This window comes from Vigna umbellata, chromosome 8, assembly GCF_029865625.1.
Source record: "Vigna umbellata cultivar VRB3 chromosome 8, Vumbellata_1.0, whole genome shotgun sequence".
Classification (NCBI taxonomy): domain Eukaryota; kingdom Viridiplantae; phylum Streptophyta; class Magnoliopsida; order Fabales; family Fabaceae; genus Vigna; species Vigna umbellata.
The window spans coordinates 20,532,458-20,554,524 of NC_142172.1; the positions used below are offsets into that span (position 1 = coordinate 20,532,458).

General features: G+C 38.6%; 1 non-coding gene across 1 annotated transcript; it reads left to right on the forward strand.

Moving 5' to 3' along the window:
• The first annotated feature begins 15,833 nt into the window (after nt 1-15,833).
• On the forward strand, nt 15,834-15,941 carry LOC148194228 (small nucleolar RNA R71). The gene has a single exon (XR_015781818.1). It is a non-coding gene; the product is annotated as a small nucleolar RNA R71 (small nucleolar RNA).
• Nucleotides 15,942-22,067: the final 6,126 nt, after the last annotated feature.

Genomic DNA, 22,067 nt, shown 5'->3' on the forward strand with positions numbered 1-22,067 from the left:
GTAACAGAGTTTCCGGAGAGGGAAAAGTTCTCTAGATGTTCGGATTCTTCTCCTCCGTCTACTCTCGTCTAAACCTTCAAGAAGAGGTTCTGCAGTTATTTTACTCCTTGTTCGAATTGCTTCCTGCATACACAAGAAAACAAAACCCTAGAAAATTCGTTAGCACAAAAAGATATAGGAGAAGATATAAATTCAGAGAATAAAATAAAATCAAATCAAATCAAATCAAATAAAATAAAAACCGAAAAAATAAAAACAGAAAATAAAAACAGAACTTCAAAATTAAAGTCAAAGATAATCAATAATCACACAAATTAACCAGTTAAACCAGAGTCCCCGGCAACGGCGCCAAAAACTTGATGCATAAATTTATGATCACCAAAATATGATGTCACAAACTTGTTTTACAATCGGCAAGTATGACCGAATCGTTTCAAGTAATAAACTTGGTAAGACCAAGTATCGTTCTCCCAAAGGACTCACGGCCTAGTTTAGTTATGTGATTCGTTGATTAGCTAAGACTTAAGAACAAAATAATTGGATTTTACTATGCAAAAAACGAAAATAAACATGTATGCATGAGGTTGATCAATGGCTAAAACAAAAGACAAGAACTTTCAATGAAATATATTGATGAATATGTTGTTGGGGGTCAATTTCATCTTATCCACTCTCATATATTTTAGGAATTCAACATTCAAGTCATCATTGTTAATGCCACTCTCTAAATTACCTTTTCAAGAAGGCCTATCCCCAATTACGAGTTCATACAATTCCTAGCATTCCTAATAATTAGTTCTTTTAGCACAGGAGCTTAACGACAACCAATATACTATTGGGAGTAATTCCCCGGATCTAGACTTCCCCGTACGTTCCCGTATCGACAAAACCAATAATCATGCATTGAATGAGTTAAACAAAGCAAGCTTTGAGCAAAGAGGAAAAACCCTAACTAATGATGAAAGAAAGCATAAGTCTTAGATTATAATGCAAGCACAAATTCCATATATGAGAGCTTCAAAAGATTACATTGATTCCCCAACAAACATACAAGGTTTAGTTCACCATATTCATGGTGAACCTAGATGAACAATAATGAAAGAATGAAGGATAAAACCCTAGAAAGGTGAAGAGGTAGCCTGAGCATCCAAGATCCTCCTTCAAAGGGGTGGAAGAGAGAGTGTTTGCTTCGTCTTTGCCAAAGATACAAACCCTAGGACGTCCTAAAGCTTATATATTATTCTAAAATTACAGAAAATCCAGGCCCAAGCCCATAAGTATGTCGCTCAGCGGTAAAGTACCGCTCAGCGGTGAGTGCGTGAGTTATTTTCTCCCCTTAGCGGCCATTTTGCCCCTCAGCGGTTCCAACGTGAACTCCTGAGTGCCGCTCAGCGGTAACTGCCGCTGAGTAGCAGTTGCGGCTTCTCTTTTTGCAGTTTTTGATGTCTTTTCTGATTCCATCTCTCTCCTTTTTCACTTCTTTAACCAAATTCACCTTAAAACCTGCACAAAAAACACTGAAATCAAGCATAAACTTGTCCAGCTCTCTTATTTCTGAAAATATGAATAAAAGCATGATTTCAAGCTAGTTTCTAAGTATAAAGGTTGCTTTTAGTGTCAACTTTAAGCATGAAAATAACAGTTTTTCAACTGTTATCAATGCCCCTATCTATGCTTAAAAAGATTGGTGATCTTGAAGTCAAGCCAACAAGAATGATGCTTTAGTTGGCGGATAGGTCTGTTAAATACCCTTATGGTGTGGTAGAAGACGTGGTTGTAAAGATTGAAAAACTCCAATTCCTTGTTGATTTTATAGTGATGGAGATGGGGGAAAATGCAGAGATACCGCTCATCATTGGAAGACCATTCATGACGACAACCAAGGTCGTAATTCATGTAGATGACAGAGTTTTAAGGATTGAACTTATGGGTTATCAAGGATATTTAAAGCAAAGGGAGTTTTTGAGATTGAGGCTCCTTATTCTAGGAGAGTAAAGTTGGTGACTAGTAATCTGCTGACATTTTGTTGGTGTCATGAAATAAAGAAGAAAACCAACATCAGAGATCCAGATTGAACTTAATGGTGTCAGGGTCGTGACGTTAAACAAGCGCTTATTGGGAGGCAACCCAATTTCTAACTTTTTCTTTTGGATTTGATTTGATTCTGCAGTAATCACAACATCTACTGATGGATGTTGGACAACATATACTGATAGATGCTAGGAGGACTCAGATGATAATATCTATTGATGGATGCTAGGATGATTTAGATGAGAGCATCTACTGATGGATGCAACTATGATTATGGCGATGAATGATAACATCTACTGATGGATGCTATGTGATTAGGAATTTACTAAGGGCTGCCGATGAAGATGAGAAAGATCAGCATCTACTGATGGATGCTGATGAGAAGGATTTGCATCTACTAATGGATGCTGGAAGATTCAGATGAAAGCATCTAGTGATGGATACTGTTGGATCATGATTTTTTGAATTGTGTTTATTTTATTGTTATGTACTTGGTTTAATGAATTGTGCTGTAATGGTTTGGTATGATGTGATAAACTGTTGTTTGGGATGAGTAATATTCTTGTGCACAAGAGCCACAATAACCACACAATCCCCAAACTTAGTGAATGGAATGAAGCAAAGAGTATTGGATATGGTGATTTTTGGAGAAAAGATGAAAGGGGGAAGTAGTAGGGAACCCTAATCAAGGCTTTTTAGTGGCTGGATATTGAATGAATCATAAGTGAGGGAGAAAACGCACACTTTAGGGTTAAAAGGGTGAAATAGGCCTAATGACGCTAAGCTTTAAAAGCACAAAAAACCAACAACATCGCTGGCGCTCAACGCGACGTGTTACTTTTTCTGCCCTCTTTTCTTTTTTTTCCTAAGTGTTTTTAGGTATGATCTCTCAATTTCAACCCTTGATTTTTCAAATTTTTGGCTCTTTCAATGCTTTCCCACTCAAGAATAACTTCTCACACTAAAAATAATTAAACTCATGATGCACATCAAACCATAAATCCACAAACACCTCCCAGTAACTGCTTGTTTAACGTCATGAGCCTGACACCATAATGTTCAGTTTGAAATTTTTAAGTTGGTGTTCCTTGTGCTTTCATCACTGTTGAGACTTTGACAAGTGTATCGAATCGTACAAGTAATATAAAATGGTAAGACCAAGTATCATGTCCCAAGAGACTCTCGACACTAGACAGTCGTGTGATAACTCGATTAATTAAGACTTAAAAAGAACGAAATCATTGGTTTAGAATGCAAATACAGAAAATTAAATATGAATATGCAGTTTTGAACAATTGAAGAGTAGCACAACGATGAACGGACAAGGTTTGTGTTATGAGATGAATATGTTGTTAGGGTTAGATTTCACCAAGTTTACTCTCATGTATATAAGAAATCTTCTAAATTACTTAAAACCCGATCCCTCGGTGAAGAAAGCCTATCCTTAACTACTAGTTTATACGATTCCTAGCATTCTGATAACGGTTGAAAAAACCGTTATTTTTATACTTAATTTTGATATTAAAACACCCTTTATGACTTAGAAACTAGCTTGTAATCATGCTTTTGATTATGTTATGAGAATAAAATCACCCAGGTTTTACGCTTGTTTTTCCTTGTTTTGACTGAAATTAAGATGAATTGGATGAAGAAGTTGAAGTAGCAAGGAGCTGGAATCATGAACGGCTGGAAAAGTGGCACATAGAAGAACCACTGTTTCACGCTTGGGCGCCACCATTGAGCGCCAGTCTGGAAGTGCAACCACTGTTTCACGCTTGGGCGCCACCGCTGAGCGCCAGTTTGGTTTTGAAAGCATTGTTTCACGCTTGGGCGCCACCGCTGAGGGTCAAAAGAGTGTCGCAGCTACCGTTGAGCGCCCTTTTGGGGCGCTGAGCGCTAACGACGTGGGCTTAGGCTACTTTTCTGTATTTTTAATGAACTATTTAAGGTTTTGGACGTTCTGGGGTTCAGATCATTGGACAGAAAGAGGCGAAAATACACTCCTTTCACCCCTCGAAGGCAGATTTTTGATGCGGAAGCTCCGATCTTCAAATTTTAGGGTTTTATCTTTCATTCTTTTCATTATTTTCATCTAGTTTCAACATGTCTCTGGTGAACTAAACCTCCATTGTTGTTGGGGAAACGATGTAATCCTTTGAAACTCTCATGTATTGAATTGCTTCTATTTATAAAATGCTTTACTTCATTAATTGTTAGGGTTTTTCCTCTATACTCTATGCATGCTTTGTTTAACTCATTCAATTGCATGATCATTGATTTTGTCACTATGGACACATATGAGAAAATCTAGAACTGGGGAAATTCTCCCAAAAGCAATATGACCTAGACATAGGGATAGGTGGGTTGGTTGCCTTTAAGCTTCTATGCGAATGTAATGCATGATTAATTGTTAGGGATACAAGACATTGTGGGCAAGGACAAACTAAAACGAGAAAAGAAAAATAAAGACTCAATCTACAAAGGCAAAAGAGTAAACACAAACTAGGAAACTTCTAAATTCTATTTCAGCTAACTCAAACCTACTAAAACACACTAATTCCTAACTATTTACTTAGACCAGAACTGCACAAAAGAATTTGTAACTTCAAACTCAAGCTTTAGTAATTCAATCAAGTATTAAACAACTCAATCCAATCAAAATCAGCAAAGCAAACATATGGACAAGTAGTAGTCAATTTCAACCTCATAGGAACAAGTGTTTACACTCAAAATCACTCCACTGTTTAGGGCTGTCCTATTTCACTCAAGCATGACATGCTAACCTCAACTCTTAATTTTGAAAAGATTCTAAGTAAAAGTGCTTAGCTCATGGTTTCATCGAGATCAAAAGATCTTTAGTGGCTTGTAATGTAAATGGTATGAATGGTCACAAAATACAAGGCTAATAGAAGTAGAAACTATGAAAAATAGGGAAGAACCTATAACTAAGTGCACTCTTTGTCTAACTTTGGCCAATCAAATTTCTTTTTTTTTCTCTGGTTGCAATTCTACCGGGTCTAATCTTTCAATTCTTTTGCTATTTTTTTTTACTCTTTTCCATACCTGCTCTTTTCTTTTTCACACAACCAGATTTCTCATCTTATTTTTCTTTTCTTTCTCACTTGTGGCCTTACTTTTCTATAGCACTCACCAAGTTCCAGCTCCCCCTATTCTCACAAGTCTCTACAGGTTTGGTAATTGATGGGAAAGGGCTTGTAATGAATGGAAACAAAGAATATGGCTACAGCTAAAAAAAAAGGTACAATGGTAAAAAAATTGTAATGGTTAAGCTAAATGGCTATGGATGAAAAGAAAGAATGCCTTAATCACGTCTAAATTCTACCAAGAGCAAGCTTATCACAAAGAATCAATGCAAAATTAGAATTAAAAATCAAACATGCATGAAATCACTCCAAAAAGAAAACAATTGGGCCCAAAATCTCTCCAGGTTAAGAAATTGCTAAAACTGACAGTTAAGACTCCGACAAGTAATATAAAATGGTAATACCAACTATCGTATCCCAAAGGACTCATGCAAATCATACATCATGCTATGTAGATGAAGATCATCATGACGATAATTGAATGTTGGACATCTATTGTAGCAAATTGAATGATCATTTCAATAGAGTTATGTAAAAAACTATCAGCAAAGTTGTATGCAATTATTTTACATTCACTTTAATTTGTACTGATCCTTCCTTATATTATTTCACCTTATTTGTAACCATTTCAATGCAGTAATGATAGGACAAGGTTCAGAACGTCCTGATAAAGGAAAGGGGGAAGCTGATAACAGTTGAAAAACTGTTATTTTCAAGCTTAAAATTGATACTAAAAGCAACCTTTAACACTTAGAAACTAGCTTGAAATCATACTTTAGGTCATATTTTCAGAAATAAGAGAGCTGGACAGGTTTATGCTTGATTTCAGTGTTTTATGCAGGTTTTAAGGTGAATTTGGTGAAAGAAGTGAAGAAGGATAGAAATGGAATCAGAAAAGACATCAAAAAGTGCAAAAGGAGAAGTCAAAGTTACCGCTCAGCGGCAGTTTACCGCTGAGCGGCACTCAGGAGCTCACGTTGGATTCGCTGAGGGGTAAAAAGGCCGCTGAGGGGAAGAAAACAACTCACGCACTTACCGCTGAGCGGCAGTTTACCGCTTAGCGGCACTTTTATGGGCTTAGGCCTAATTTTCTGTATATTTTAGAAAAGTATATAAGCTTTAGGACATCCTAGGGTTTGTATCTTTGGCAAAGACGAAGCAAACACTCTCTTTTCCACCCCTTGAAGGAAGATCTTGGATGCTCAGGCTACCTCCTCATCTTTCTAGGGTTCTATCTTTCATTCTTTCATTATTGTTCATCTAGTTTCACCATGAATATGGTGAACTAAACCTTGTATTGTTGTTGGGGAATCAATGTAGTCTTGTGAAACTCTCATATATGGAATTTGTTTTCACATCTTATTTTTAAGACTTATGCTTTCTTTCATCATTAGTTAGGGTTTTTCCTCTTTGCTTAAAGCTTGCTTTGTTTAACTCATTCATTGCTATGATTATTGATTTTGTCGATATGGGAACGTACGGGGAAATCTAGATCCGGGGAATTTCTCCCAATAGCATATTCGTTGCGGTTAAGCTCCTGCACTTAAGAATTAATTACTAGGAATGCTAGGAATTGTATGAACTCGTAATTAAGGATAGGCCTTCTTGTAAGGTGATTTAGAGACTGACATTAGCATTCATGAAAAGAATGATGAATTCCTAAAGTATATGAGAGTGGATAAGATGAAATTGATAACCCCAACAACATACTCATCCATCTAATTCATTGAAGTGTTTGTATTCTGTTTTTCTCCGTTGATCAAATTCATGCATACATATTTAATTATTGTCTTTTGCATTTAAACCTAAAGTCAAATTGTTCTTAAGTCTTAAATAATCAACAAATCATATAGCTAAACTAGGCCGTGAGTCCTTTGGGAAAACGATATTTGGTCTTACCTTGTTTTATTACTTGATACGATTCGGTCACACTTGCCGATGGTTAAACAAGTTTGTGGCGCCATTTTTCAGTGTTCATAAATTTGTCATCAAGTTTTTGGCGCTGTTGCCGGGGACTCGTGGTTTAACTAGTTCATTTGTGTGATTATTGATTATCTTTGACTTGAATTTTGAAATTTGAATTTCTATTTTTATTTTCTGTTTTTATTTTTTGGTTTTTTTTATTTTATTTTATTTTCTATTTTTTTTTATTTTTTATTTTTTGTTTTTATTTTTTCTGTTTTTATTTTTTCTTCTTATCTCTGAATCTTATATCTTCTTTTATATCTTTTTGTGCTAACCAATTCTTCTAGGGTTTTGTTTTCTTGTGTATGTAGGAGGCAATCCGAACCAGGAGCAAGAAAATTGCAGAACCTCTTCCTGAAGGTTTAGAAGAGAGTAAACGGAGGAGAAGAATCCGTACATCTAGAGAACTTTTCCCTCCTCCGGAAACTCTGTTACAACCATCACCACAAGGTTCTGACCATAGCACTGAGAATATGGAGAATAATAATATTAGAAGAACTCTTGCAGATTACACAAATATAGATGGACATCAGCATTTTAACAGCATAGCAAGACTAAGAGTCAATGCAGCCAACATGGAGGTGAAACCAGCATTAATCCAACTGGTAAAAAGTAATCAATTCAATGGGTTGTCTCACGAAAGCCCATATGAGCACCTCACAACTTTTAACGAGATCTGCAACACGGTGAAAATAAATGGGGTGCCGGACGAAGCAATCAAACTTCGCTTGTTTCCATTCTCATTAGGAGGCAATGCTAAGCTTTGGTTGAATTCTTTTCCAGAGGGAAGCTTTACAGAGTGGGAAACAGTGGTGACAAAGTTCCTAAACAAATACTTTCCACAATCAAAGGTGAATAAAGGAAAGCAAGAAATTTCATCATTCAAGCAAGGCATGGAGGAATCACTGGGTCATGCATGGGACAGATATAAAAGCTTATTACGAAAGACTCCCACGCATGGATTTGAAGAAGTGGAAGTAGCCATAACCTTCCTTGGAGGTCTTAGTTCACAAACCAAGATGATGCTTGATGCCTCCGTAGGAGGAAACATCAAATGGAAAACTTTAGAGGAAGCTACAGAAATCATTGAAAATATGGCTACTAGTGACAACGAGCCAAATAGTGAAAGAGGAGCTCCTATCCAACAAAAAGGAGCTTTACAATTGCAAACAAATGATGCCTTGCTAGCACATAATAAGATATTAACTCAACAACTGGAGACTCTTACAAAAACACTTGCACAATTGCCAAAAGAGTTAAAGAGTGTTGCACAGGTTCAATCACAGTTGTGTGAATTATGTGGGGGTGACCATATCAACGGTCAATGCGCTTTTCCAGCAGAAGCCGTAGAGGATGTTAACTTCATGGCCAATCAATACCGTCAGGGGAATTTCAATCAAGGGTGGAAACCACACCCAAGCATTGGTCAAGGACAAACTGGGAAAGCTGGGCAATTTAACAAGCAACAGCAACAACCAACCTTATGGCAACAAATTTCTATACTTAATGAAAGGTCAATAAGGATGGAAGAAACTCTTCATTAGTTCATACAGAAAACTGAGTCTACTCAAAAGAGCACTGAAGCTGCTATCAAGAATTTGGAGATTCAGATGGGTCAGATCACTAAGCAGTTGGAAGAGAGGCCAGATAAAAATTTTGGGGCTAATACTGAGGTTAACCCCAGAGAAGAATGTAAAGTGTTGGAGAGTACAAAAGATGAGACAGTTGAGTTAGAAAAAGGAGAGAAAAGAGAGATAGAGAGTAAAGATATTTTTCCTTTTCCAATAAATCAAGAGAAAACATTTGATTTTACAGAATTATTCAAGATGGTGGACAATAATGCACCTTGGGAGGAGATATTACAACAAATTGCAGTTTATACTAAATCTGAGGAAGAAGTCTCTACAAAGAAAAGACGTAGAGATGATGATACAAAGAAGTATAAAGCTGTTAAAAAGGAGCCATTCCCTCCAAAAGCAAAAGATCCAGGAGGCTTTTCCATTCCATGCACTATATGGAAGAAAAGGATTAAAAAAGCTTTACTTGATTTAGGATCAAGTGTTAACTTGATACCTTATTCTTTACTAGAGCAGATTGATGATGTGGATGTGAAGCCTACAAAGGTTAACTTAGTAATGGCAGATGGATCTTCAAAGGAAACCTATGGAATAGCAGAGGATATTATAGTTTGTGTAGGCAAACTCCAGTTCTTGGTAGACTTTGTGGTGATGGAGATGGAGACTAAAAAGATACCTATTATTCTTGGAAGACCGTTTATGAAAACGGCGAAAGCCATCATTGATGTGAGCGAAGGTATAATGGTGCTCCAAGACCGAGAGGAGAGAGTTGTTGTAGATGTCTTCAAAGAAGAGAGGCAGATGCAGGAGGAAGAAGCTAGTCATAAAGATGCATTTCAAGATGTACTCATGACTAGCCCTAAAGATGAAAAGCCCAAGGTTAAAGGTAAACATTATTTGTTGTTTTAGGTACAGAAAAAAGAAAAGATTGGAAGAGGAAGAAAAGTTCCTGATGACTGGATGAAAGAACAACTCCAACTTGGTACACCGGTGAGATTCAAAAACAAGTTGTGGGTTGTGAAAGGCTACAAAGAAAAGGAGATGATAGAGATAGAGTCTCCAGATGCTAGAAGAGTCAAAACAATACACCGGAAATAGTTGAGGAGTTGGTGGGACAAGGACATAAACCATGAAAAAGGAACTTGAACTTTATTGGGTCAAGCTAATGACGTTAAAAGAGCGCTTGCTGGGAGGCAACCCAATGATTTAAGAACATTTAATTTTATTTTGGTTTTGTAATTTTTAATCAGCTGGACATTATTTTTGTAAATATTCTGTTAGATATAGCATCTACTGAAGGATGCTAGGTGGTTCAGTATCTACTGAACGATACTAGGTTTGTTACACCTACAGATGGGTGTTGGTGGATTTTGGGTCAGGCTCGTGACGTTAAACAAGTGCTACCTGGGAGGCAACCCAGTTGATTGATTATATTGTTTCTGTTTGTTTTATTGTAGTTACATAATAGGGTTTTGCATGAGTAATCTGAAAATTTAATTGCAGGGAACCAGTGAGGGGCATGAGTAGGAGGCACCTAGGTTAAGCTAGGAAGAAGAAGAAAACTTCCCGAAAGTGTCACTGAGCGGCAAACTACCGCTGAGCAGTAGTATCGCAGACCGGGCTTAGGTTGCCCCTTAGCGGAACCCGAGCCCATTAGGGTATTTTTATACCCTAAGCTGCGCATTAGCTTCTCTTTTCAGACTCTTCTCTCCACACACATTCCTACATACCTTTTCAAAGGTTCTCCACATCTTTTCCCTCTTCCCTCTAGAGAAAATCTCCATTTCACTCACTTTTTCACTAGTGTTCCATCTAAGTTTAGGGTTGGAAGAGAGCATCATAGCTTGAAAGCATTCTCCATTCATATAGCATCTCCACCCAAGTAAGTCAAGCATTTTTCATTCTAGGGTTCTTGAGTTTGAATGTGATTGTTAAAGCATGAATCTTTAGGGGTTTTGATTTCTATGCATGATTTGATGATTTAATTGATGTTTGAACTGAATGATTTAGATCTGGAAAACTGAAAATTTCATGTTGGTGGAGTTAGGACAGGTTAAAAAGGAATTTTTCAAAAATTTGCAGAGTCACCGCTCGGGGGTAAATTGCCGCTGAGCGACACTTTGACAGACATGTTGTTTTTGCTGCATTGTGTTATGGATTGTTGCACTGGTGGCGCTGAGGGGTGATTTTGACCCTCAGCGGTGGTTTAGCCTCGAAAGAAGGTGTGTTTTGTGTTCTACTAATGATTAACAACATGTTTTGTGGTTTTGTATCTGTGTTTGATTGTAGGAATGGCATCCTCTTCAGGCAAAAGATTGAAGACCATGGCATCTAAAAGAAAAGAAAAGGAACCAGAACAACCCCACTCTAGTAGGTTCCTATCTCGCAAACATGAAAAGCACTTCAAGGTAGTCCAAGATAGGAGACTTCTTATGGAGAGAAAGGTTGGAATGATACCTAACTTTGCTCCTCAATTTGGAGAGCAATTGTTAGGGAATGATTGGGGGAAGCTAGCCACATACCCTACACCTGCCAATATAGCTGTGGTGAACGAATTCTACACTAATGCACGAAAGATTGGTGATTATCCAGCTGAGAACTACCTAGGCTATGTCAGAGGCCATGATATTAGGTATGGTCCTGATTCCATCAACAACTTCTTGGATACTGTGTGGGCTGGTGAGCAGTGCCAGTTTGCTCTCTGTATGGAAGAAGACGCTGATTTTGATGATGTGGAGAGAGTTCTATGTGTACCTGGAGGACATTTTCAAAGGAATAGAACTGGCTCTGTGGTGAACATTAAGAGGACTGACTTGACTCCTCTTGCAAAGTATTGGATGGCGTTTTCTCATGCCAACACATTCAGCCATGTTCTCATGTTTCAGACATCACTCTTAGTAGGGCACTCCTCCTTTACTACGCAATCAGGAACTTGAATGTTAATATTGGGCAGGTAATAGCTTATGAGATCAGGGTGTGCGCTAACACAACAAACAATAAAGCACCCTTAGGACATCCTTCTTTAATCACACACCTCTATAAGATAGCGGGGGTGGATACTTCTGCTCCACCATTTGAAAGGCCAAGGAAAGCAATTGATGAGGCCTATTATAGACAGTACTGTGGAGGTGAGGAAGCAGCTCAGCCAGTTCCACCACGCCGAACTCGCAAAGAAAGAGGGCAAGCACAGAGTCAGGCATCTGCTGAGACACATGAAGCAGAACCTTTCCAAATGAGGGACATGTACATGTCTCTTATAGGTGCACAGTTACAGTCTATCCATAGAGGGCAGGTGGCCACTGCTGAGATGATTGTTGGAATGTATGATACACCTCCAGCACATAGGTGGATTATGGAGGAGTTTCATAATGTGGTAGCTTGGCCAGAAGAGTCGGTACAAGGAGGCGGAGTTGAAGGAGCTGAAGCTTTAGCTAGGGAGATGGATGAAGATGATGTTGATGATGATGATGATGCATTTGAGGATGCAGAAGACGAGGAAGAAGAGGAGGATACAGATGATAGTTAAGATTAATGAGGAGATTGAGATAACATTCACTGATGGATGCTATCATAACTAGAGCAGGACTTATGCTTTTGTTTGGTTTAGTGTTCTGAACTTATTTACTTTTGTTTTAGATTAGGGTTGATGTACTCAATTGGAAACTTTGTCTGTTATGATGGTTTGCTTATGATTGTGATGGTTTGATAAGTAATTCTTGATGATGCTTTGATATGGATTAATGTTGAGATGTGTGATAACAGTTGAAAAACTGTTATTTTCATGCTTAAAATTGACACAAAAAGCAACCTTTACACTTAGAAATTAGCTTGAAATCATGCTTTTATTTATATTTTCATAAATAAGAGAGCAGGACAGGTTTATGCTTGATTTCAGTGTTTTTGTGCAGGTTTTAAGGTGAATTTAGTGAAAGAAGTGAAGAAGGAGAGAGATGGAATCAGAAAAGACATCAAAAAGTGCAAAAGGAGAAGCCGAAGTTAACGCTCAATGGCAGTTTACCGCTGAGCGGCACTCAGGAAGTCACAGGAGGTCCACTGAGGGGCAAAATGGCCGCTGAGGGGAAGAAACTACTCACGCACTCACCGCTGAGCGGTACTTTACCGCTGAGCGGCACACTTATGGGCTTGGGCCTAAATTTTCTGTAATTTTAGAATAGTATATAAGCTTTAGGACGTCCTAGGGTTTGTATCTTTGGCAAAGAGAAAGCAAACACTCTCTCTTCCACCCCTTTGAAGGAGGATCTTGGATGCTCAGGCTACCTCTTCACCTTTCTAGGGTTTTATCCTTCATTCTTTCCTTATTGTTCATCTAGTTTCACCATGAATATGGTGAACTAAACCTTGTATGTTTGTTGGGGAATCAATGTAATCTTTTGCTTAATGCTTGCTTTGTTTAACTCATTCAATGCATGATTATTGATTTTGTCGGTACGGGAACGTACGGGGAGGTCTAGATCCGGGGAATTACTCCCAATAGTATATTGGTTGTCGTTAAGCTCTTGTGCTAGAAGAACTAATTATTAGGAATGCTAGGAATCGTATGAACTCGTAATTAGGGATAGGCCTTCTTGACAAGGTAATTTAGAGAGTGGCATTAACAATAATGATTTGATTGTTGAATTCCTAAAATATGAGAGTGGATAAGATGAAATTGACCCCCAACAACATATCCATATATATATTTCATTGAAAGTGCTTGTCTTTTGCTTTTGCCATTGATCAAAACCTCATGCATACATGTTTATTTTCGTCTTTTGCATAATACAATCCAATTATTTCGTCCTTAAGTCTTAGCTAATCAACAAACCACACAACTAAACTAGGTCGTGAGTCCTTTGGGAGAACGATACTTGGTCTTACCAAGTTTATTACTTGAACGATTCGGTCATACTTGCCGATTGTAAAACAAGTTTGTGACATCATATTTTGGTGATCATAAATTTGTCCATCAATGTGCACATTAAATGCTTATACAGGTGATTCACAAGCTTTGTGAATAAATGCATGATATTGTGATTGTGATTGTGAGATTAAGCAGGATGTGTATATCAAAAGTGAATGAGCTTATATGTGAGGTTTTGAGCTCCAGAATTTTTATGATTGAATGCTATTACTTTGAAAGCATGAATGATTTTGCCCAGGTTTTCTATGATTGAATCAATTGCTTGTTTGCATCATATGATCAAGGCCATTTGTTGGTAACCCTTTTATTAGCAAAATTCATGAACTTAGCCCACCAAAAGAGAAGACTTTGTGTTCTATCCTTTGAACCCTTAGCCTTGAACATGATTTGAAAACCCTTGTTGAAAAGCTTTACCTTGAGTTAAGTAGAAAATATTTTGTGGTATTGACAAATGTTCAAGTTTGGGGTTGTTAGAAAACAGAAAGGGAAATTGAAAGCATTGAGCTAAGAGTTAAGAAATAAGTATGTGAAAAGAAAAAGAAAAAGAGAAAGAAAAGAAAAGAAAAAGCAAAGCTCAATGCAAAGGAAAGTTGGGAATAAGTAAGAATGGCAGTTTACCGCTGAGCGGCACTCAGAAGCTCACGTCGGATCCGCTGAGGGGTGAAAAGGCCGCTGAGGGGAAGAAAACAACTCACGCACTTACCGCTGAGCGCCAGTTTACTGCTGAGCGGCACTTTTATGAGCTTGGGCCTAATTTTCTGTATATTTTAGAATAGTATATAAGCTTTAGGACGTCCTAGGGTTTGTATCTTTGGCAGAGACGAAGCAAACACTCTCTTTTCCACCCTCTAAGGAAGATCTTGGATGCTCAGGCTACCTCCTCATCTTTTTAGGGTTCTATCTTTCATTCTTTCATTATTGTTCATCTAGTTTCACCATGAATATAGTGAACTAAACCTTGTATTGTTGTTGGGGAATCAATGTAGTCTTGTGAAACTCTCATATATGGAATTTGTTTTAACATCTTATCTTTAAGACTTATGCTTTCTTTCATCATTAGTTAGGGTTTTTCCTCTTTGCATAATGCTTGCTTTGTTTAACTCATTCATTGTCATGATTATTGATTTTGTTGATATGGGAACGTACGGGGAAATCTAGATCCGGGGAATTTCTCCCAATAGCATATTGGTTGTCGTTAAGCTCCTGCACTTAAGAACTAATTACTAGGAATTCTAGGAATTGTATGAACTCGTAATTAAGGATAGGCCTTCTTGCAAAGTGATTTGGAGAGTGGCATTAACATTGATGAAAAGAATGATGAACTCCTAAAGTATATGAGAGTGGATAAGATGAAATTGATAACCCCAACAACATACTCATTCATCTATTTCATTGAAGTGTTTGTATTCTGTTTTTCTCCATTGATCAAATTCATGCATACATATTTATTTACTGTCTTTTGCATCTAAACCTACAATTAATTTGTTCTCAAGTCTTAAATAATCAAGAAATCATATAACTAAACTAGGTCGTGAGTCCTTTGGGAAAACGATACTTGGTCTTACCATATTTTATTACTTGATACGATTCGATCACACTTGCCGATTGTTAAACAAGTTTGTGGCGCTGTTTTTCGGTGTTCTTAAATTTGGCATCAATCTGTTAGGTGCTCCAGCATTCTGGAAAGGTGGTGCATGCTGTTGATGCTGTGGCGCATTGTTCCATCTTAGATTGGGGTGATTCCTCCACCTTGGGTTGTACCTGTTGCTGGACAAGTCATGATTTTGCTGTTGTGGCTAGCTGTTGTTGTAGATGTTTGTAGCATAAGCCTGAGGCGCATCAGAGGCAGCAGGGTGCTGCAAAGAAGGACAAGCATCTGTATAGTGGTCACTGGAAGGACAAATAGCACATAGTCATGCAACAGATGCAGATGGAGCTGCAGATCTCTGGTTGGTAGTCAACTGTGTCACCAACTTCACAAGAGAGTCAATCTTTCCTTCCAACTTGCTTTCAACAGCTGATAAAGACTGGGCAACAACATCATGTACGCCCCTCACCACAATGGCATCATTCCTGGTGCTAAACTGCTGGGAGTTGGAGGCCATCTTCTCAATCAATTGCTTAGCTTCAGCAGGTGTGGTGTCTCCAAGAGCTCTACCACTGGCAGCATCAATCATCCCCCGATCCATGTTGTTCAAACCCTCATAGAAATACTGGATAAGGAGTTGTTCATGTATCTGATGGTGGGGACAGCTAGCACAAAGTGTCTTGAATCTCTCCCAATACTCATACAAGCTCTCTCCACCAAGCTGCCTAATCCCAGTTATGTCTTTTCTGATAGTTGTGGTCCAAGATGCTGGGAAAACTTTCTCCAAGAACAGCCTCTTTAGATCATCCCAGCTAGTCACGGATCTAGGCGTCAAACCATACAACCAATCCTTAGCAACACTTTCCAATGAATGAGGGAATGCCTTCAAGAAGATATGCTCTTGATGAGAGGGTCGCACCTCCCGACAAAAATTGTGCATTAAAGAATGCAGTATAGTACTAGGAAGTGACTCCTAGGTCGTCTCTCAAGGACCAAATTGGGTTTAGTCTCAGATCTAAACACGTAGTGGGGGGGGTTGTGAAGATTTTGTGAATGCGAGTGAACTAAATTAAAACACGAACATAAACACGGATGTAAACACAGATATAAACACAGAATTAAAATGATTGATCACTTAAGCTAACATCATAACTAAAATATCATAACCACGAAAAATAGAGAACATCAACTTGAAAAGTGAAAAATGCAACTTTAAGCTAAACGATTGAATACAAACCGAGAACGGAAGCCAAGTGAAATGAATGCGTAAGGAATACTTAAAAGTAAATGCATGAAGAAGTAAAAAAAAATAAAAATACGGATGCACTTCTCAAATTAAAACACCACGCTTCTAAAATAAATAAACCGAGAAGAATGGATGTAGTTGCTGCAGCATTTCTCAAATTGAAAAGCAAAGAAATAATAAAAAAAAAAACTTGCCCAAGTAGGTAGCGGCTACCCTCCCAAAATCAAGCACCGATGTGCTCTACTCCCAATGAATCAACATTCCACCCTCCTCCTCGGTGGCAGCTCTCTCTTAAATCCAAAAAGATGATTTCACCATCCTTCCATCCAGCTCCACACTTCCGCACAGTACATTCTTCCTCCATTCTCCATGACACCACTCTTCAGGCCGTGACACCTAACACATAACCACTTCACTTCTTCAAACTCTACTCTGGACGTGGCATTGCTGGACAGAAGCTTCCCTCAAGAATTTCATGAACCAAAATGAAATTAAAAGGCCAATTGAAAACGTAACAGCGTGAAGAAAATAAATGTTCAAAAACATAGAAGCTCTAAACAACGTTCAACAGCAAAAGCTAATGCAAGTGGCAGCTGGACAAATCCCTTTACTAAATGAAATAAATTGAAATTGTGCTCTCCCATTCCATCATCATCAAGCTGTCACGTGTTGGAAGAAATGAAAATAAAAACATTCAATCACAAGTGCCTTTTCCAAAAATCTAAAAGAAGAGTAAACATGTGTTTCTTTCGTTAACCAATGCCAATTAACGTGAATAACATTTTTCCAGCTCTCCAAAAAATGTTCAAAGAAAAATCATCCTCCTCCTCAAGAGTGGTGGCTGGCTCCTCCCTCGTCCAGCCCTCCTTTCTGGATAAAAATTCCTCTCTTTTCTAGGTTGCGGCTCTCCTCTCCGTAACCCTCCATTCTCCAAAGCTGGACTTGTTTTTCTCTGTGTGCACCTTCCATTCTCTCCACGCACCCCTCTATTTTTTCTGGACCGTGTACTTTCTGCGTGCACCGCTGCTCTCCTTGCTGGACCATGAACGTGGCAGCTGCTTCCAGATGCCACTGGACCTACCGTGTGCACCTCCAAAAGTGCTTACAGCTGCCACTGCACCGTGATGTTTGTTGATGAAAGCTGGACTGCTGGATGCCACCTCCTGGACGCTCCTTCACGTTGCTGTGCACACCCCTGTTGGACCATGCCTTAATCTCCAAGCTGCTGGATGTGTGCAGCCAAGTGTGGGCCGGGTGTGCTGAACGCTAGCTGGGCCGTGGCGTGGACGTGTGCTGCTGTGTGCTGGACACACCCCCAATTAAATGGAATCCGTAAGCTGTTGTGTGGCGTGTGCAGTAATTGCCTTTTGCACATGGGCTGCACCTCATCAAATTATCTCCGTGAATATGTGCTTGACAAAATGAATTGTCATGGGCCCATGTGGTTTCTTTCTTTTCACTAAATGAAGCCCCTTTCATTCACGTGCTGGATGCTCCAAAAGTGCTGCTGGAATAAACGTGTGCTTCCAAAAAGAAAAGTGGATCAGCGTCTTCACTTCTTCCAGCCGTCACACCCCTTTAAGCTTCTCCAAATTAAATCAGCTACACTTTTTCCTAAGCCAAAAGAATGAATTTCCTCTCCTGCCTGCTACCTCCTTCCCGTGAGCTTTACTAAGCCAATGTAAAATAATGTGAGTGGTGGCCCCCTCATTCCTTCCAGCTTCACGGACTCACACATTTAATTTTCCAAAGAAAAATTCTCCAATGTGGCAGCTTGCACTTTTTCCTCTTAAAGCACAATTATGAGATGTGGAGGCCGTGAGTGCCTCCCAAGCTGTTGGATTCCTTGTTTAAGAGTGTTGGGAGGTTTTAGCACTGTCCAATGATCAATTCCAGCCACCACAATTACTAAACAGCAAGCAAACAATGCAACAGATTAGAAATCACTCAAACAGTAATTACTGGACTGACATATGAGAGTAAAATAAATACTGGGAACAGCACAGAACGAATTTGAACAAAGTAAAAACTATACGTTAAAATAGACATCCAGACGAAACTATGAAAAAAAATTGCATGGAAAACGGATAAGAATTGAACTCAAACGAAGACACACAAGTTGACACAACATTCACGCGGCAGCCAGCGAAAATAAAAATGGCTAAGATGCATTGGCTCAATTTCCATTTCTCATTTAGCTTTCTAATGTCCCAAAAAGTTATCCAAAATTTTCCCATAATTAATAATGCAAAATAATCAGCTCAGATAATTCAAATTAGTTAAAATAAGAATTTCCGATCAAATTAAGCACAATTAGGAAAAATAGGAAAATACCGGACGTTTAAGCATAATTCCCCGACTAATTCTAGCACATTAAACTAAGTGAAGTGAGGAAAATATTGGTTCATCAAAATAGACCACACTTAGTCTTTTGCACTCCTGGGCAAAATCAAGACGCAAATCAAGGAATAGTTCAGAGGACATCCAAGGAAGTGACACAATTCAGCAAACACAAAACAAAGATTAACAATGACAGAAACAGAATTACACAGTTCTCAAGGAATCTGGACCAAGAAAGGAAGTAGATAATATCCAACACAAAATGAATCAGAGAAAGCAGATACTCATGAAATCATCCAATCAATTCAAGACATGGCAAAATGATCAATCAGCTCAAGAGGTGAATCAAAAGCAACAGAACCTCACAGATGCACTATCACTGTATCTCTCAAGTGTATAAGGTAAAGAATTTCAACTCAATGCACTCAAGAAAGCAAACAACAACAAACTTGGCAAGCCTCTAATATCATCACTCAAAACATATGCATGTTCAAATCAAAAGGTCTTTTCATGGTTGTAATGGGGCCAAGGACAAGGGAGGATATATCTGGATAAGAAGCTACAAACCATAAGGAACAGAGGAGCAATGGGGAACAAGTGTAAACACATTCAAACACACCCACAATCTCTAATTTCATCCTCTTCTTGACTCCATTATTCACAATTATTCACATTTTTTTTTTCACTATTTTTCTGCTCTCATTCTTTTTTTTTCTTCATCCTGTCTCTTTTCTTTTCTCTCTTTTCAAAACAAAACTGTAAAAGACAAGATACACATATATTTACCAAAACAAAACAAGAAGATGAACCAACTAGCCAACTCATCAAAATCCCCAAGGAGATCACACTTGTTCCCAAAACACTTCCAAAGCTCCAAAATTCCCTAAGGTTAAGGTAATCATGGTTTTTTTTTTTTTTTTTCACTTAGGGCCAGTGTATGAGCTTCAAAACAAAGAAATGAGGAAAGTATAGGCTCAAAAGGGGTTTTCAAAGGATCAGAACAAGGTAAGCTTATTTGGCTAGAGAGGCTCAAAAACAAAACTGCCTTTATCACTTCCAAACATGTATATCAATCAAGAATTATCAACAAGAGTCAAGCCAAGGCATATGCGCAAGCAATCAAGAGACGTATCACACACAAGAAAGAACATAAAGTGGCTCAAATCTCACACAGGGTAATTCTGTCACAATCAATTCAACTCTCAAAAATCATAACCATCTTCCCAAGCAAAGAAAAGCAAGGATTCCAACATCTCAGAGTATCAATGAAGTGAAGGAAATGATAAGTCTACAACCCAAACAAGGTTCAGAAATGAAGAGAATCATGCACAACTGTATACAAGACACGACAAAAATAACCTAGAAAAGAAAAAAATTTAACCAAGAAATCAAAAACTAACAAAGAAAAATAAAAATCTCCCCCAATAGACCACACTTAAACTACACAGTGTCCTCAATGTGTCATAAGCATAAGATCAGAAATCAGAACAATCAACACATCATGGACAAGTGCAATAAAAGTAGGAAAAGGAGGAGAAGAGAAAAGGAAAACTCCCCTGATCATGGTGGCAGTTGCCAATTTTGGACTTGCAGGGAGATGTCTTCCACCATTGGACCCAGCCAGGAAGTTTTGAGGAAAAATTGCTTCATCCTCCATATTTGATCAAGCAGGGAAATGTCTTCCACAGCTGGATCTAAGAAGAAGTGATTGTTGATGAGCGGGTTCAACAGGTGCTTATTGATCTTGAAGCTTTTGTCATTGTGAGCACCTTTGTTGTCCACTGTGGGTGTTTGTTGATCAAATTCATTTGTACCTCCTGCAATAGGGTTAGTGCAATGTGACTCTACAGAAATTTCATGCAGGGGTATAACACTCAATCCCAGTGTAACAGGCTGAACCTCAGATACATCCTCAAAACATGAATCAATTTCGAAATTAAAAGTAATATCAATAACAGACTCAGATTCATGTTCAGTGCATTGAGAATAAACATCTGGATGTGATATCAAAAAGTGGTTCTCATCATGCACAGAGGGAGAATTAAAAACATGCTCAGCAACAATATGATCATCAACATACCTCTCAACAGCATAATCATGAACAACATAATCATCACTGACATAATCATACTGAGGTATGCTTACCTCCTCTTCCTTGAAAATTGCTAAAGTGTGGGAAGATGAAGGTGGTCTACCTGGTTCAGGGTTACTGCTTATTTCTGCCTGCTCCTCAAAATATTCATCAGTCTCCTCAGGTGCAAGGGTAGGGACATAGGATGATGGGAAAGTAGATGGCACAGTAGTAAGCTCATGACTCTTCTTCCCATCTTCTATGTTGATGCCACTATCATCATCATCTGGAATCTGTACAGTCTGAAATGGTAACTCTGAATCTTGAGATTGTTCCTCAGTGAGTTGAGTGGCCATCTGCCCCATCTGATCAGTCATACTCTGAATGGCGGCTCCTATTTCTTGCTGGAACTGCATGTTCTCTTGCTGAAACTGAAGGTTCTGCATGGTCATCTGCTCCAACAACTCCTGCAATGTAGGCTCAGAAGTAGAAGGCTGAGGAGCTATTTGGGCAGGAGCATCATATTGCTGACTCTCGTATTGCTGGATTGGTGGAGGCATATAAGTACTCTGGAATGGTGGTTCTTGATATTGATGCTGTGGAGCATCATACCATCCCAAGGTAGGGTCATTCCATCCAAGACCGTTGCTGTAAGCATATTGCACAGGGGAAAATTTGCTCAGAAACTGATGCTCAAGATATCCCCAATCGGTAACGGATCTCAGAGGAAGAGAGTTTTTCCAATCCTTAGCTGCTCCTTGTAATGAATGCGGAAATGCGCTCAAGAAAATGTAATCAAGAGGGACATCTGGAGGCTTCATTGAAGAGCACATGATGTGGAGCTCCTCCAAATGTCTGTGTGGGCATTCTCCTGCAAAACCATGAAACTTCGGCAGCAAATGTATCAGTCCAGGGGTGAGATCGCAATGAAGATCATCCTCCTTAAGTGAAACCGGCTCACAAAGAGCACTCTCAGAAATTAGAGGATGAGTCATATTGTTCTCAACATAGAAATCAGCAGAATATGAATTACAATCAGAGTAACATGCAGAACGAGAATCATAATCAGAGGCACTAGCAAAACAAGCAGTGTTCACGAAATCAAAATAGGTAGACATGGAAAAAGAAGAACACTAAAAATCACGAAACAAATAAAACACAACACATTTATACATGCAACACGCACACACAAAACAGAACATCACATCACATCACATCACAACA